The 17,789-nt window shown below is 37.5% G+C and overlaps 1 protein-coding gene across 1 annotated transcript in view; it reads left to right on the top strand.

Moving 5' to 3' along the window:
* Positions 1 to 13,572: 13,572 nt before the first annotated feature.
* The window catches only part of ARHGAP24 (Rho GTPase activating protein 24), a 436,021-nt gene continuing 431,804 nt past the window's right edge, over positions 13,573 to 17,789 (top strand). Inside the window, exon 1 of the mRNA XM_039845794.1 lies at positions 13,573 to 13,974. The gene's annotated coding sequence lies outside the window, so the exon portion shown is untranslated. The remainder of the gene's footprint in view (positions 13,975 to 17,789) is intronic.

Raw genomic sequence — 17,789 nt, forward strand, 5'->3', positions numbered from 1 at the left:
GATGCTGGTGTGTGTCATTTTTCAGATCTCATAAAATCATAATATTAATAGTAATCCAGATTGCATTGTACATTGAACTATGAGATTTGAGCACTTTCATTTTTAAACAGCCCTCATTATCTCCAAAGGATCAAAATGCCTTATAGGTCTCTGAGTATATTTTAAAATGTTTGAACCTGTCTGTATCTTTATAATATGCAAAAATATATGCATTCTTCATGCAGAGCCCTTGTGTGCTGTGATATGAAACTAGTGGTCAGGCAAAAGTACAGTTGAAATCCTCTTGGAATATAAATATATGTTAATGAAAGACCTATCGATGGTAATAGGAATTAGGTGATTTTAATAATGCAATTTGTTCAGTCTCACTATAGCAATTAAAAAAGAAAGAAAAAAAACATTTAAATCTCTAAATTCTCTACTGAAAGATCTAAGGTTAAGGTTGGAGCATAGTTTGTTTATTAGTATTGTTAAAAAAAGATGAAGGTAATTAAAACTAAATTATAGTGGAAACATAAATAGATTCATGACAACCATTTTAATGAGTTCCATTAAAGGTAGCAATAATAATTAAGCTATTCTGAAACCATCTCAATAATTTTTATAAGGAACCTATTGTGAACATTTCTCTTATATCTCAATTTGTAAAACCATAGTAGCAAGATATTAGACTGTAGACTCTAGAAATAGCTGTGGTCCTGACAGCTCTGCAGTGGATTGTGTAGTGAATTAATGCTATGTGTGCTATTTGAGAGGAGTACTTACAATAGATGTATGTTATCCATCCCTACACAACTCTTCCACCTTCAGAGAACGACGTTTACACTAAAGGAGAACGGACAGTCTAAGGCAAAGTTCCCCAGTCTTTTTGCAACTACTGGGAACTATTTTTAACATCAAAATATTTAAAAGTCTCCTCACATATAAATAGTTGTATTTTTAGTATCCTATTGATTAATCAAAGGCATGATACAAAAGCTCTATGAATTCAGTGGTAATTTTCATTTTATTAGTCACAATTTCTACATACAGAGAACAATATTCATGGATTTTTGTTTGAGCCTATGATGTTTTAGCTCTCAGATGAAGCTGCTTTATTCTTATCTTTCTCTTTCCCTCTCTTCCCAAGATAGAGCCATTGGTATTGGAAAGCTAGAGTGGAAAAAGATAGGTCCTGTTTCAGCAACTTCTCTTTGGGATGTTTCTCTGAGCAGGAAGTTGGGAAAAAAAGGGGTGACTATGGTGTAGATAGCAACACTTTTGGCATCCACTCGCTCTTTTCATGAGAACGTTATTTTTATAATTTATCACAAATTTTCATTTATATATTTATATTTGTAATTGGAACAAAATAAAGTTAAAGGAAGAATAAAGCTGGATATTTAGTCTTCGCCCTAATTCGGTGAATATTGAAACTTCATGTAATGAATAATTAATTAAAAGGCTCTTTATATAGTAAATGAATCTTGACTTTACTGGGCTCAGGAATGACCAATAATGTTAATAAACATCATTCAATGTAGATAACTTAGTAATCTTATTGCAGCCTTTTAAGTAATTGACATTTTTTTTTAAAGCTTCATGACTACTCAGAAACACACAAAGTTCTGATAAATATCCATAGGTTGACTTATTAAAGTCATTAGTAGCCTTATAAGGAGATATTACATAAATTTGTCATGGTATCCTAGGTTTTAACAAAGCCATGTGTTTATGGACTATTAGTTTACATTTGAGTACAATCTGCTTCACCCTGAAAAGGGCTATTTTTATGGATGGGGGCATGTCGCTGCAGCTATTAAATAAAAAATAGAATCACAAGATTACTAATCTTACCTTGATAAAATGCAAATGCAAATTTTTTACTATTAATGGGTTTATCCATATACAGTCATGTGATGCTTAACAATGAGGATACATTCTGAGAAATGTCATTAGGAGATTGCACTGTCAAGAGAACATCATAGGTGTCCTAGCACAAACCTAAATGGTACATATAGCTTACTACACACGTAAGCCATATAGTATATAGCCTATTGCTCCTAGGCTACAAACCCATACAACGTGTTATTGAATACTGAATACTGTAGGCATTTATAACAAAATGGTAAGTATTTGTGTATCTAAACGTATCTAAACATAGGAAAGTTACAGTAAAAATATGGTATAAGAGATTTTAAAAATGATGTATTTATATAGAACACTTATCAAGAATGAAGCTTGAAGGACTGGAAGTTGTTCTGGGTGAGTCAATGAGTGACTGTTGAATGAATGTGAGTGCCTAGAACATCTGTGTATACTAGTGTAGACTTTATAAACCCTGTATCCTTAGGCTCTACTACATTTTTATAATATATTTTTTCTTCAATAATAAATTACCCTTATCTTACTGTAACTTTTTTACTTTATACACTTTTTATATTTTAACTTTTCAACTCTTTCGAAATAACATTTAACTTAAAACACAAACATTTTAGAGCCACATAAAAATATTTTTCTTCTTTATATTCTTCTTCTATAAGCTTTTTTCTATTTAAAAATAGTTTTCATTTTTCTACTCTTTTTTTTTAAACTAAGACACAAACACACACACTGGCCTAGGCCTACACAGGGTCAGGATCATCAATATCACTGTGTTCCACCTCTATCTTTTGTCCTACTGGAAAGTCTTCAGGAGTTGCCATCTCCTATGATAACAATGCCGTCTTCTGGAATACCCTCCTAAGGATCTTCCTGAGTCTTTTCTTGAGGTGTCATTCTTTTCAGAAATATGTCCATGGTAATTTTCATGTCTTTTTTTTTTTTAATCATAGATTCACTTGTAAGCAGATAATGCACTATGAATATCCTCTCTATTAATGAAAACCTTTTGATGCTAAAGCTCATGTTTTTAAACTTTTTAAGGACTTTGAGGTCTGCAATAGCTTCTGCTAACCCCTTCACTATGAATTTTCTTGAGGGTTTTTCTTTTTCTTCTCTTGCAGTTTTTTTTTTTTTTTAATTTTTCTTGCCTCTTCTTCAGTTGTGAGTTCCTGTTCCAGTTCCAGTTCCAACAACTCCTCATTAATCACTTCTTCAGGAAGCCTCTCTAGGAGCTCCTTAATGTCAACCTCATCCACACCCAGGTTAAAGTTGTTTGCCATCTCAACCACAGTCTTGTTGATTTTTATAACCTCCGCATCCCTGGAAAATCCTTTGAAGTCATGAACCAACATCTTGAGTGTCTTCTTTCAGATGCTATTCACACACTCCTTGGTGACATCACCCTAAGACAAAGCAAGATTCTTCATGCAACATTATGGCGTAATTCTTCTAGAATTGTATCAGTGTCATCTCCGTATCTTCCTCAGTTGTAGCAATAGCCTAGGTAAAGGTCCTTCCCTCAGGTCGTAGGCCTTAAAAGCTGTTCATAACTGCTCAATTCATTGGTTGGATCAAAAAGGTCGTGTTTGGAGGGAGAAACACCAGTTTGATATTGGGATGAAGATTACCATCAGTACTTCTCTATTTCACTGGTGTGGCAATTCAGGAGGGCACCTTGGAAAGGGAGCTGGATTATCCATGACTTCTTATTGCTCCTGTAGTACTCCTGCGGTGTGTACTTACTGATATGCTTTAAAGCCCTGGGATTCCACTGTGCCAGATCACAACGAGTTTCAATTTGTAGCCTGCAAGTAAGGCTATTATCTTGTTCTTAAAAACCCTGAAACCTGGCATCGACTTGGCCGCCTTATGGATAAATGCACTTTTAGACATCCATTTCCAGGGAGTTTCCATCCATATTGAATATTTGCCCTAGGAAGTAATTTTCCTCCACAATCAACATATATAGAGTTTCCCAAAATTCTTCAGATGCTTTCACATCAGCACTTGCATGCAGACTCACCATTCACTTTCCCATTATGTAATGAATAATGATTCTTAAATCATTTAAACTACTCAGAGCTAGCAGTAAATTCAACACTGTAGTTGGTTTTAAAATGTTGTTTCAACATCATAAACTTTTTGCTTTGGCCATGATTGTCGTGGTGCTGAAAGGGATATGCTTCTGTGTCTGGTCTTCAACGCAGGTCATTAGAAGTATCTCTATGTCTGATATAGGTTTTTCTTGAATTTTTTTTTAGTTTCATTGCCTTCAATGAAGCATATCCTATAGCAGATTTAATCACTTTGTTCTTAGTCTTCAAGGTAACCGCTATGGTGTAATGGGACGTGCCTGACTAGCAAGCAATAACCATCACTGATTTTCTACCTTCATAGTCCTTAATCACTTTTAATTATGTTTCCAGGTCAATCACTCAACATGGCCTCTTAATGGCAACATTAGCAGTGGATATTGTACACTTAGAGGCCATAATGAACAAAACAACGTGAAATTAAATCAAGTACAAGAGAAAATGATGCAATCAAGAGATGCAGTAAACGAGATGTATGGGGCAGCTGCCAGTGTAACCTGGCAAACTGTTTTACAGCAAACTTTTTTTTAAGAAGTAAAAAGAGTACCTCTAAAATAAAAACGTATAGTATAGTAAATACGTAAACAGTAACATAGTTTATTATCATTAAGGATTATGCACTGCACACAATCGTACGTGCTATATATATATATGTGTATAGTACATAATTGTGTGTGCTATTTATATATATAGCATGACTGGCAGCTCAATAGGTTTCTCTACACCAGTATCCACAAATATGAGTAATCCATTGTGGTATGATGTTAGGACAGCTACTACGTAACAAGGTGATAGGAATTTTTCCGCTCCATTATAATCTTATGGGACCACTGTCATATATGGTGTCCATCATTGACTGAAATGTCATTATGTGGTGCATAAATGTATGTTATACAAAATTGTATATTTCAGAAACATAACCAGTAATTACAAAGTCAACATGGATATAACATGAGTCAATTAAGAGTATATTCACATTAAGAGTATTGAATTTTTGGCCTCCTGCACTTTATGAGAAATCATTTTGCAAGCTAACCTCTACAATAAGCTATTAAAAGAAACTACGTGTAGACAAGGCTAAATTTAGATAAGCATTTCAGTTCTAAAATTTTTGGCATTTTTAATTAATACTATTAAAGACCAATTTTGCCATAATCTTTTCTTTTCATTGAAATAGTAACATAAATCCTTAATGTCAAAAGTTCTAAATTAATACAATCTTTGTGTGCAGTTTATTATCTTAAGTAACCATTTTATTCTATCTTTTAATCCAATAAGACACATCATGGGAAATTAATAAATCATTTTATACATGGCAAGTAGCTTAATCTTAAATATTTGTTTTATAACAATAAATTTTTAAAAGGCCTAATAAAATTAACATTTTTACAGTGATCCCCAAAAAGGAAAAGAGAAATAAGGAGAAAAAAGTAACTTTTGAATCACTGTTAAGCTTACATTTTCCTAAATTTTGTGAAGTTTTGACTTTAATAAGTATGAGAAATTTCAACCCAAATATGTATGGTTTCAGACTTTCATAAGCAAGTAAAGCTAGAGATTAAAATAAAAGCACTTTGTTGTTGTTGTAGGCTTTCCTAGTGTAGTGTTAAATCCAGAACATATTTTAATGTTTGTAAACTGATTTTCAGAAGATTTGATACTATCATTATATTTTTGTCATGTATTTAAAAACAATGAGTATTTTTTCTATTATTATGCAATTTAAAACCAGAGATTCCATGCAATGCAAGCTAAGAAAAACCCGCCTACTGAGTACCTGGAAAATCTTCACATTAAATATGCCCATTGTCTTCTGGTCTATAAAGCAATGTGTTGAGAATTTAAAGAACAAATGAACAAAAATATAAAATATGTCAAGATGTCTTTACATACCGGTTAAAGGCTAGGCTAGTGTCTGTGTAAAATAATGATACTACATTACAATATGAAGAGTCAGTCTTTTGTTTTCCTGTGAAGATGATACTAGTTGTACCTTTTGGAGGCTGGATGTGAGCCAACAATAAATGTCTGTTGTAGTATCATCTCTGTATAACCTTAGAAGAAAAAGGGAAAATGTACTCTTGTCACTGAAGGTCGTTGCCACCAATTCAATGCTAACAGGAGTCCCCAGTTTGGGTGCAGTGAAAAACAGCTCAGTTTTTACCTGTTTAGGCTGTGTAATAGCTCAGCTGTGAGACAGCTCAGTTGAAGTGGCCAGGAAGAGGTGGCTCAGGTGAAGTGGCTCAGGCAAAGTGACTCAGGTGGTACAGCTCTGGTGTTACAGCTCCAGCTGGGGAAACAGAGTCTTTGATGGAAACTGAACATGTGCTCTATTAGGGCAGAGGTGAAGCTGGTTTATACAGAGAAGAGTGCCCATCTCCAGTCTCTGATTCGTCCATTTCTATGCAGGAGCGGACTCCAAGGCCTCATTATTTGGAGGTCCAATAGCACCATCCTGATTGGTCAAAATAAAATTGCTCTAATTGAGGCGAATGAGAATATAGCTGTGCAACTCTGATTGGCCAGGGCAGATCTTCAACTCATTGGTTGGTTTATAAGCCTAGGATCTCCTTTATAAGAACATGGCAGAAACACAGTGTAGGAGGCAGGTAGCTCAGTGCAACTTTCTCCTAAAGGGCAGCAGGCATGAGAGGTGCCTGTTTGGCAATGGCTACTAGACTGTATTTATAAATTTGAACCCAATTTATCTACCAGGAGTACTTCTTAACAGGTACATTTATTTTTGAGGTCAACACTCTGAATCTTTTAGTTCACTCATTCTCAGTGATTGAATGTAATTTTCTTAAAGACACAAGTAATGTGCAAACTGACTGCATTCTGCACAAGCCTTGTGTTTGGGATCTGTTATACACTTTTTGCCTGTATAAAGGAACCATCCGTGTACATGGCAACCAGCTACTTTCTTGAATTTGCTCATTTCTCTCAATATTATTTTTCTTCACAAAATTACCATTATGGAACTTAACTATTTTCCCTCTGCACTTCTAATTCCTTGTGGTAGTATTTGAGTACCAGCAGCAGTTTAAAGGGACTTAGGCAGGGGTATGGGTAAAATTTACCTTATGATCATTTATGTACTGATTAAAGTCTAAGCTTTACACTTTAGGCTCTGAGTCTCTGCCCAGCAGGATCAATGGAAATTTCCGTCCTGCTGGGCTTCCCATCTGCCCCTCACAGGGTACAAGATGCTGAAGTCCTATTCTTGGGACTCACTGATATTTTCCTGCTGCAGATCTTATTTCTACCGTCCACTATTTTACCTGGTAGCTTTAAACTGCTCCAAGGTTGGACCTAGCTGGATTTGATCTTGCTCTTTCTGCTGATTGCTTCTGTAGATGTTGAGCACCTTAATCCCAGTCCAGCTAGGAGAGGTTTTCTCCAATCTGATTTTAAAATTATTTCATTGGGATCCCCAAAGGGTGGTCTCAGTCTCTATCTTTTGTCTGTTTTTGAAATTTCCTTTCTCATGGAACTTGGAATCAATTTCTCAAAATTTGATTTAGAGGACATTTAAATTGCTCATCTGATGTCCCATCCAAAAGCATCCTTCTTTCTTCAAAAATGCATCAGTGTCTTGAGCTGAAGTCTTGGGGCTTCAATTTCCATCTCATGGGACTGTTCCCACTGAAGGCACTTAGAAGCTTCTTTTACTGGTCTCTTGATACTTGAATAAAGTATCCGGGGTAGAGAGTCATCCACTGAAGTCACCTAGAACAGACTGCTCGGCATTTAGAAACTCCACCATTTGTCCTCCTCAGTCTCCATTCCATTTTAGTCCCATCTTACTCACAGCCTAACAGCTCCACTCTTGCAAAGTAAGACATCACAAAGCTTGCTTCCTATCATTTTCAAACTTTGAGAAAGTTGAGATATTTGAGACAAGAGATGAATAGATTGATAATTTTGTAGTTCTATTTATTGTTTGTCTGTTTCCTCAGCAGCCCACATCTTGAACTGCCTTTGGTCATTGTCTTCTTGGCATATTCTTCTAGTTTATTTTGAAAAAATTTTAAAAATCACATTATTTTCATTGATTTCCCAAGAACATTGGTAATTTTTCAACTGTCGAGGAACTAGTTATCCTCAACTCTATTCCTTACATGATCAGCCTCTGCTTATCTTTTTTGTGTCTTAAAAAAGCAAACATGTTAACATTTCAATTTTTCTTTAGTTTTACTTCAGGGTCTTAAAACCAATACTTATTTCTCCGGAACTAATTTTCAATTTTGTAAATTATTTAAACCACTTGCTGTTCTTTCTGATATTTCCGCCTGCTTTTTGGCCAGTTCGCTATTCATTAGCACTTCCAACAGATGGTGAACACAGAGAGAAAGAGGGAAAACAGTTAATTTTGCTATTTGTTGGAAACTTGAATAAAAGGTTTGGTAGAATAGGATATAAAAATTAACACCTAAAATGGGATTTTAAATTGGTTTGTAGAATGACAATCTTTCTCCTCACAAAAGAATGTAATGATAATTATTGTCAAGCCCTTGCCCAGTATAAGTGATATGCGAAAGGGAAATTTTGCTGTTCTTTGCATAGGGAGCTGCTGCTGCTGACACATTAGTAAAAAGAATCCAGAATCTGTATTCAGATGGCTTGAATTCAAGTCTTATCTTCATGTTATTAGCTTGCGTGATACTTATTAGCAAGGTGTATACAGTTTCTCTCTGTTCTCTCTTTTGTAAAATGTCAGCAATAATAGATTTTTCATAGGGTTGCTACATGAAACGACATCACATATAGGAAGTTACCTTAAAAACTATAAGGACTATTCCTATTTATTATTATCATTATCATTATTAATGTGTTTGAATGCATTATTTTAATTCATTTACGCTTTAGTTTACTAAGTTGATGGTTATGTCTACACTCTGTAATAATAAAACATTTTATTATTCTTGATAACCTAATTGGTTTTAAGTGACTTAAAGTAATGACCTCAGCCATAAGTCTCTTATTAACTGAAGTAACAGCCCAAACCAGGAAAATAACATTTGCTCAAGCACGGGATCAATTGTGCCTAGTATCTAAGTTCATTAGCAGGCTTAATAGCTCAACTTTGTATCTTGACTGTGTATTTTCTACCACTGAGACAAGAATTCATAATGAGGTAAATGTTCTTCTCTTTAAGTTTCAAATGATCTGAAACTAAATAAAGCAGGCAATGCAGACAGAAAGAAAAATGGAAAATGAGGCAAAAAAAAAAAAAGAAGAGCTTGAAATATGATGAAAATAAGGTGAAATGAGAAAAATGAGAAAAAGCTTGGAATGATGAAAATAGGAAGAAATGAGGATTTCCTAGACAAATGATAAGGCTTGGAATGTATACAACAGTGCAATTAGACACATGTAAAGAATCTATTGGTAATTTACTTTCTGTCTGCTTGAGTATAAGACATAGGAAACTGTTTTTAAAGTCACACATAATTTAGGTAGTCTATAAGTAAATAACTCTTGGGAGCAGAATGGTTTTATTTCCACAGCAATGTATAACTTTCCAAAAAATGCAAACTTAATAGGATGATTCCAACATGATAATAAACTTGGAATCTACAAAACAGCATGCATATTAAGAGTAAGCCCATCTTGATGTTATTCAGGTACTCAAATGGAATTAGATTTTTAAATATTTTAAATTTCATGCCAGTTTTATATTAAGAGCTGAGTCTGCAAATGGAAAGTTGCATGTCTCGAGGAATGTTTCACTTCATTGGCGTGTATGTGTGATGTAAGTGTGCATGGTGTGTGTGTGTGTGTGTATGTGTGTATGTGTGTGCATGCCTGTACTCCTGGGTGAGCAGAGAAAGGAGAGAGGATGTGGTGACCTGAGATGTGAATGACAGGAAAATAAATGTTGTCATAGAGAAATGGTGAGTCAGCAGCACAAAGAAGCTAGGATAGGGAGAGATTTATAAATGGCCACAAGAAGTATAAAGCAGATTTTTCTGGGAGCTGACTGAGAAGAATCTGTATATCTTGGAAGGGAGAGTTTAGCTATTTAACAAGAATCCAGTAAACTCATGAGTCTAGGACTAAACAGCATAAAAAAAAACCATTTTCATTGGAAACCACGGTTTGAATTTGGGGCCCAGGCAAAAAAGCCCTTGCTTTGGTAGTAATATGATCCAAACCTTTATATAATATAGGCACATACATAGAGGTGAAGAAACAATTAGACATGTTCAAATTATGTCTAATTTAAATCTGTCTAATTAACCATATCTCTGAATGGTGAGATCATGGCAATTTTCTTATGTTTCTTTGTAGCTTCCCAGTTTCATGTATCGAACATGTATTTAGACAAAAAACAACATATACATTTGAAAATAAATTTAATCATAATTTTTTTGGTCCCATCTTCTCTTGGGGTCTAAGGGACAATGGCGTATGACTTGGACTGCCACCAAAAATATGTCAGTTCAGTGATGGTTGATACTATGCTCCACTCAGGATCTAAACAGCCAAATAACATGCTTCATTTTTAAAACTCTTAACTAATAGGGGGCCTATGATGAAATTACAGAGGCAGGAAGGAATCCACAGCTATGGTTGCCCTTCTCTCGTTTGCTCTTTCTCTCCATTATCTTTCTCACAGGGGTTTAGTTGGATTATTTAGTTCCACCATTTTAAATAGTAGTGGTGTATCTCTTTTCCCTGAATCATGTGATCCAGTGTTTGGGGTGGAGTGGGCACAAAACTCCCTCAATCCTTTTCCACTTTATTTTGCTAAGACAAAACCACACTTTCTTAAAAAGGAACTTCCACCAAGAAATAAAAATAAAATACAAAAACAGACGTATTGCAACAGACGTACTTTAAAGCATAGCCTTCTATCTCAATCCTGAAATCAGATCTTGGCATATTTCAGTACCCACACAAATTCTGCATTGTTGATGAGAGCCTGAAGGAAATGTTAGGATTCTGGCAATTCTTGACTATTCAGTTTTGTTACTGTGTTTTCTGCCCTCTCAGGAATTTATGTTTTCTCAAAAGAAAACATAATTAAAGAGCCCCAGTATCTGACATTAATGAACAAGTGGGTAACGTGACAATACATTACTCTATGCTAAGGTCCTCAAAGAATCTGGCAAGAAATCGGGTGGAAAACTACAATTTTTAAAATAATGAAGTACATTAAAATACATTTTTAATCCATACTTATATAATAGTACCATTTAACCCAAACACTTGAAATATTAGACAAAGTGATTATATAAGCTTTTGTTGAGTTTCCTCTAAATTCCAATCAAAGTAGCCTGAGAACAGCATCCAAGGGGCTTTGTCTGTGGATGCTTTTCTTGTCCTTGACTCTGGCAATACTGATACATGATTCATCCGAGTCTAGTGAAGCTATTATCATCTTTCTCCCCTCCTCCTTCTCTTTTTCCTCCCCTTCCTCCTCTTCCTCCCCGCCACCCCATTTCATTTCTAGGTTCCTGAAATCCCTCTGGTCTTGGAGATATTATACATCCCCCTTGTAAATCTGAGGGCTACTCAAACGTTTGCCTGCCTTTTATACAGAACTTTCATACACTCTTCTTCTGAGGGTGTCTGTGACTTTGTTATCCTGGAAATAAGCCCTCATCCTGGAATCATTTGTGGGTTTTGTAGAGTTCATCTGAAGCATGCTCTTAACTCAAAATTGAGTCCACTGGTAAAATTCAGCTTTAGGTGATGCCCTGGGCAAGTTCTTACTGGAGACCCTGGGAATCGAATGAGACCTTTCCTGGAGTTTATATTAGTCACATCAACATCCTTCCCTGGTTAGAATCTTTCAAGTTTCTTGTTTAAGAGTTTATTTCTCCTTTAAAGTTGCTAGAGTCTATATGACGGATGTCTCCCAATACCAATTAATCCACAAATAAAAAAGACATAACATAGTCTAGTTCTGTGAACAGCCAAGCACTTATAGTTCAGGTTATTCTCTCCTGGAATAAAGGTCTTTGCAAAATCCCTAAGGGGCTTCTAGGAAAGGAATACAGTGGCCCTTCTTTGTGGAGATGTAGGAGGAGAAAAGGAGATTTATATTGGTAGCTATACCTCACCCCTGCTTAATCTCCAAGTGACAATCTTTTTTATCCTTTAGTTGTCCTGTCTATTTTAAGATAATCACATATCACAAAGGTCAAAGAAGTGATGTCAAGTGGAAAGTGTGGAGACAGAGTCAGGAGAAATTCAAAGGGAAGGGTAAAGGTCTTGGATATGAGTGTGTCACAGAGGCAAGTCTTAATCTTTTGGATTAGGGACTACGGAGTAACCACCCTGAGTTCAATTTTGTATTGTCTTCAGTCTAAATTGTTTGTAGTAATAATTGTTAGGTCTTGAAATAGGATACTGACATGATAGGTTCCTTGTCTTTTTTAAATGTCACTGTCTTGAATCATAGGTATTGGCACTTGTCTTCCTGAGGCTTTTGAATCCACCAAGCAGGCAGATTTCATTTTGGTTAATTTCATTGTCCTCCAGCTTTCATCTAAGATTGCCCATTGTCGTGTACCTGCCAAGGTACAGTTAGAACAGGTAAAGCCATGTTAGCTGCTGAAGGTCATTTATTCCTACCAATTAGAAAATAAGCTACATTGCTTCTGGCTAGGAATTCCATATGCATTTTTAAAAAGGCCAGAGCAGCATACCAGGAAGAAAGACTCTAAGAAACCAGAGAGAGAGGATAAAAGAGAAAAACGTATCAGTGTCCACACAGACTTTTATTTTTGGTGTTTCTAAATTTAAATGTATGCTTTTCTTCCATATCACTGGAGATCTCGAATGAGGCCACTCTTATTTTGTGTCTTAAAGAAGTCTGGTGACGATTTCTAAATAATCTAAAGTGGAGATCTTTATAAAGCTTTTTGAAACAATTTGAATTGGATTTCCAGGTAACCAACACTGTAAGATCTAGATTTGAAATTATATATTTATTTGTTTGTTTTTTGGTAGTGGTATGAGGAGAGGGGGTTGCTTCAGCAAAAACGATTACTTATTCTGTCCTCTTTCTTTCATACAGTGTAATTCTGAGAGCTCTTAAACCATGATAAGAAGAAAGTAATTATGCTTTGAATTTCTCTAAGGATCTAACTAGAGGGCATCCATCCAAATAAGCATGTCTAGGAATCTAGGTGTAATGACCCAGGTAATTCTGATTGAGAAATAAGATTTTACGCAGAGCAGAGGGAAGCAAGTAAAACCGGTGTGTGGGGTTTGGCCAAAGTACTGTAGAGCTTCTAGAGGTCAGGAGACCTGTATTCTCCATCCTTCTCGAACCATCAGCCCCAGATCTGTAACCAACACGTATCTATGATACACGTGAAATGAGTGATGGCAGCTGCGGAGGGACCGAGCCAGCGTGGGCTGTTTGGTCGTCCGTGGCCGGATGCCGGGCGGTGTCACTCAGGCTCCGAGATAACCGAGCTGGGAGGCGCTGGGCGAGGGTAGGGCTCCTCCCGGCCTCCCCGGTAGTGCGGCTCGAGTCTTCTGAAGCTGCCAGTTGCCAAATGAAATCTGAAACCCCGAACTGCGTCTGAGGGTTGGCCCCGCTCAGTTGTTCCAGCCTCTTGTACTGTATATTTACTCATTCACACACAATCACTCTTTCTAACTTCTGGGACTCTTCTTTGCGCAACTGCTAGGATTTCTCAAGTGCATGTGGCAACTCAGCCCAGCTCCGAGTGGAAACCGGCGGGGCCGCGCAGGTTCTCGGAGGCCGGGGGAACTGTCAAGGCTGCAGCGGGGACAGGAGAGGATCCAGGCGCAGGCGGCGGTGGGGAAACACCCACAACTTTCCACCCCAGTCGCAGCTCTTGCGGCTGCCGTGTATTTCCTCCGAAACCACAGCTGCGGAGCAACCAAGTGCATGGAGCGCAACACTTCCCCTTGTTGTGGAAAGTAAAGGAACCCTCCCATCCCCTTTTTCTCTCTTTTTCTTTCTGCTTCTCCTGGGAGCCTTTTCCTTCCGAGCACCGCCGTCCCGCGTCTGTCCAGCGCTCGGAGCAGGGTAGGTGACGCCGCCACGGGAGAGTGGGTCCGCGCCACCGCGGGAGGCTGGGAAGGGGCCTTGGGGGCGAGCGGGGTTCCGAGCACAGCTGCCTTCGACTGGGGAGGGGGCTGCTGGGGCGAGGGGGATCACAGGAATCCTGTGCTAGTGCAGTGTGTGTGTGTGTGTGTTTGTGTGTGTGTGTGTGTGTGTGTGTGTGTGTGTACTGATATGCGCGTGCGCGCGCTCGCGAGCTTGTAGGATGGGAAACAATGCTTTTTTATTTTCAAAAGGATAAAAACGGCGCGAGTCGGTAGTATGTGTTTAAATAGAATTAATAAAAACTGTAATTCAGTTCTTTCTCTTACTATCTAGCCTCCGTTCCTCCCTGCTTGTTTCTGTTAGTGTCTTATGAGAGTTTCCTAGATAACAGACATACAGAGGTAGGTTTTAATAACAAACACTTTTATTGCAAACACAAAGCATTAGGGAATCTGGTGAATTTTAACCGCCCAAAAGATTTTGTCTAGATTTTGAAAAAAGTAATTTTTTGAGGAAGTATCCATCCTCTCTTGAGGACAAATTTGTAATATGTTCTCATTAAAAACAAACAAACAAAAAAACCTTTAGATTGTATTTCTTTTCTAAGTCTCAAATAGGAAGAGAGGTAATATTTCTCTGGGTTCTTTAGGTTTTTAATACCAACTAGTAATGGAGAGACCAGACTCCTTTTAGTCTATTTTAATTAATCTGAATTAAAAGATCATCTTCAAGTAATTTATTTTCATCATAGTTTATTTTGTCACTTTTGGGGGGGGGGGGGGGTGGGGCGGGGGGGAACCACCTAGCAAGATACCATTATTTCATCTCTTTCTTAAAAGAGAAAATAAATCATGCTGAGTATTTGAAATATCAAAGTTGTAAAGGGTTTGCTTTTCCATAAGTAAAACAATATGTGTTGCTGTGTCCACCAAGTAAGACAAATTAATTGAAATCCAGGGATATTTACAGTAGAGTTAAGAGCTTTACTCAATTACTGAGAAGATGGACAGACGGATTAAATTCAAACAATCTGTCCCCTGATTCTCATTAGCATGGAAAACCAGTCCTTAAGGGCAAGAATGGATGTTGGTATTAAACTGGGCATCATAAAACATAAAACACAGAACATTAATATATTAGAAAAAGCCAGAAAACAAGTATAAAGCCATATAAAACTTGTTAACATCTCTCTCTCCCTTTTAAATTTCTTAGTACTTCCCCTTCTCTGGGGATATTTCAAGTTCTAAGAGAGCCCATTCATATATAATTCCCCTTTTTGCCTTCTCTTCAGGTAGCAAGTCCTGACATCTGTTTTCTTTATAGCCATTGCTAAGTTGTCAGAGAATTTACCTTAAACATCTTGGAGAATCAAGATATTAACAAAATTTTAAAGTAAATAACATTGAGAAGAGTTATGGTATGTTCTTGGTGGAAGACCTTTAAGTGGGAAGAAGGGATAAACTGAGTTTTTCAGATCTGTAATTTAGTTTGAGGTATGATTAAGAAATACACAACCAGCATGATAAAAAGAATGAAAATCTGTAATCCTTTCTACATGTGAAAGGCGGTTGAAATTCAGTCTGTCTTTGGCTTTCAACTATATTATTTAGTTTTATTACATAATCTCAGGGGTTTGGATTTGAGAGGGGGATGGTTTCTCAGTGATGTTCTTTTGGGCTGTAGTATACACCGTGAATTAGAATCATTTTGAAAATACAAACTTGACAGTAAGTGGGAGAAGAAGTAAGTTCTCAAGAAAAAAAAATCAAGACAAATCACTGCAGACCAGACAACGTCTTACAAATAGCAATGCATGTCTTTCAATTAGAACTCATGAAAGTCTCCTGTCTCATTTGGTTTTAAAGAATCAAGCCCGAGAAATTAACCAATGATCTACTTATCGTGACTGGATCCAGGCGAAATACACGGGGCACATACAACAGATAATGAAAACGCATGTTATAAAGGTTGGGGGGGGGGGGGGGGGGGGGGGGGGGGGGGGGGGGGGGGGGGGGGGGGGGGGGGGGGGGGGGGGGGGGGGGGGGGGGGGGGGGGGGGGGGGGGGGGGGGGGGGGGGGGGGGGTTTGCAGGATAATGTCAGCATGATGCAAAGTGCGCAGCAAAGTGCCATGCAAACATGCATGCCATGCAGCAATTATGGCGGTAAAGGTAGGCGCAATTCTCAAAGTGAAAAGGCAGGCGGCAGCGGCGCGAATGCGCGTGCATAAAGAAAAGCGCGCAATGCAGCAGTGCGGCAAAAGCATGCGCCAGGCGTGAAGGCACAGCGGTGCGGCGCAAATGGCGCAATGCAGCATGCATGGTAAACCTTGAGTCTGATTATGTTGCTGTCTTGGCCAAAGCCTATTTGATGTTTACCAACAGCGCCCTGAGTAATTTTACTGTGACCTATTGGCCAAGGAAGTATGTTTTCTTTCTTGCTCTATTAGTGCCCAGGTTGCTTTCGCAGGGCTGAAAGCAGGAGGAGCTGCTGTGAAGTCCAGGCCATGCATTTGGTTCCTGTTCTTAGATTTCCAGTGCTGTGGGACCATCTCAGTTACCTGTAGTTATTCTGTGGTATTTTCTGGCTGTTGGTGTGGTTTGGAAAAACAATATGGAGGAGGCGGATAGAGCTTCAGTTTGGAGCCCAGTAGAAGGGACAACCACCCAGTTGGTTACACATGGGTGTGAAGAAGGTTGATGATAACAGGAACCTGAAGTATCCATTCTACACTAATAAAATTTACTGAGGAAAAAAGCAGAAGAGATTTAAAATTTTAAAAAGTGCCTGTTTACTCTTCAATCCATGGCTAACAGATTAAGAGTTCTCCTAAATGGAGAAAGGTATTTAAAAAACAAAATTATGAATAGTCAAGTTAGCTATGAAGTTAACGCTCTTTATGTGAAGAGTTGGAGCCTCATATTGAGTCTCGAAATGATAACCCATCTATCTGTCTTTGTTACATGAACTCAAACTTTACAAGATAATGATGATTTCAGCAGCTAAGGTAAAGAACATCTGGAAGTAGAACAATTATTGTGATGAGTCAAAAAATGTTTGATTTTTGGAGGTTATTGTGTACATGTGTGCTTTTAAGTAGCATCTTCATTTTACTGTGCTATTGCTACAATTAATCTTTATAAAGTACAGATCTAATTGTGTAAGTTACTTGTTCTAAAACCTTTGGTGGATCCCCATGACCTATAACATTAACTCTAAACTTTTTACTATAGTGACTAAAAGCTCTTCCAAGCCCTTCCTTTTTAGCTTCCTCTTCCTACCGAAGGGCTCCTACTGTTCACACTTTTGATTTCTTGTTCATGGATTTTCATTCTCTCAGAATTCCCTGTTCTTGGAAGTCTCTCTTGACTCTTGGTGGTCCATTTCAAGTGTGACTTCTTTTCATAGAACTTATCTGGTTTCATGCAGGAAGAATTAATCATTTCATCATGTCTTCTTTCATGGTGTTTTGAACATATTTTGAATAATAGTTTTATGTGTCTCCCCCTTAACCAACTACAGTGAGTTCTTTAATGGGCACATTAGTAGTTGGAGACCCACCTGTATCCTAGTACCCAGCTTAGTGTATGAGATACATAGGAGACACCTGTTAATGTTTCTTTAATAAACGAGCAAGCAAAGTCATGAATAAATAAAATACTAGTAGACTCCAATTTATGCAGATAGTTATTTCTCAAGAGTCCATTTGAAAAATGTCTATTTGGACTCACAGTTCATTTTCCAAAAGTAATAATGCTACAAAACCTAATTCAATTTCCAGACCAGTCCACACATG

The sequence above is a fragment of the Pteropus medius genome, unplaced genomic scaffold (genome assembly GCF_902729225.1).
Source record: "Pteropus medius unplaced genomic scaffold, Ma_sr-lr_union100, whole genome shotgun sequence".
NCBI lineage: Eukaryota > Metazoa > Chordata > Mammalia > Chiroptera > Pteropodidae > Pteropus > Pteropus medius.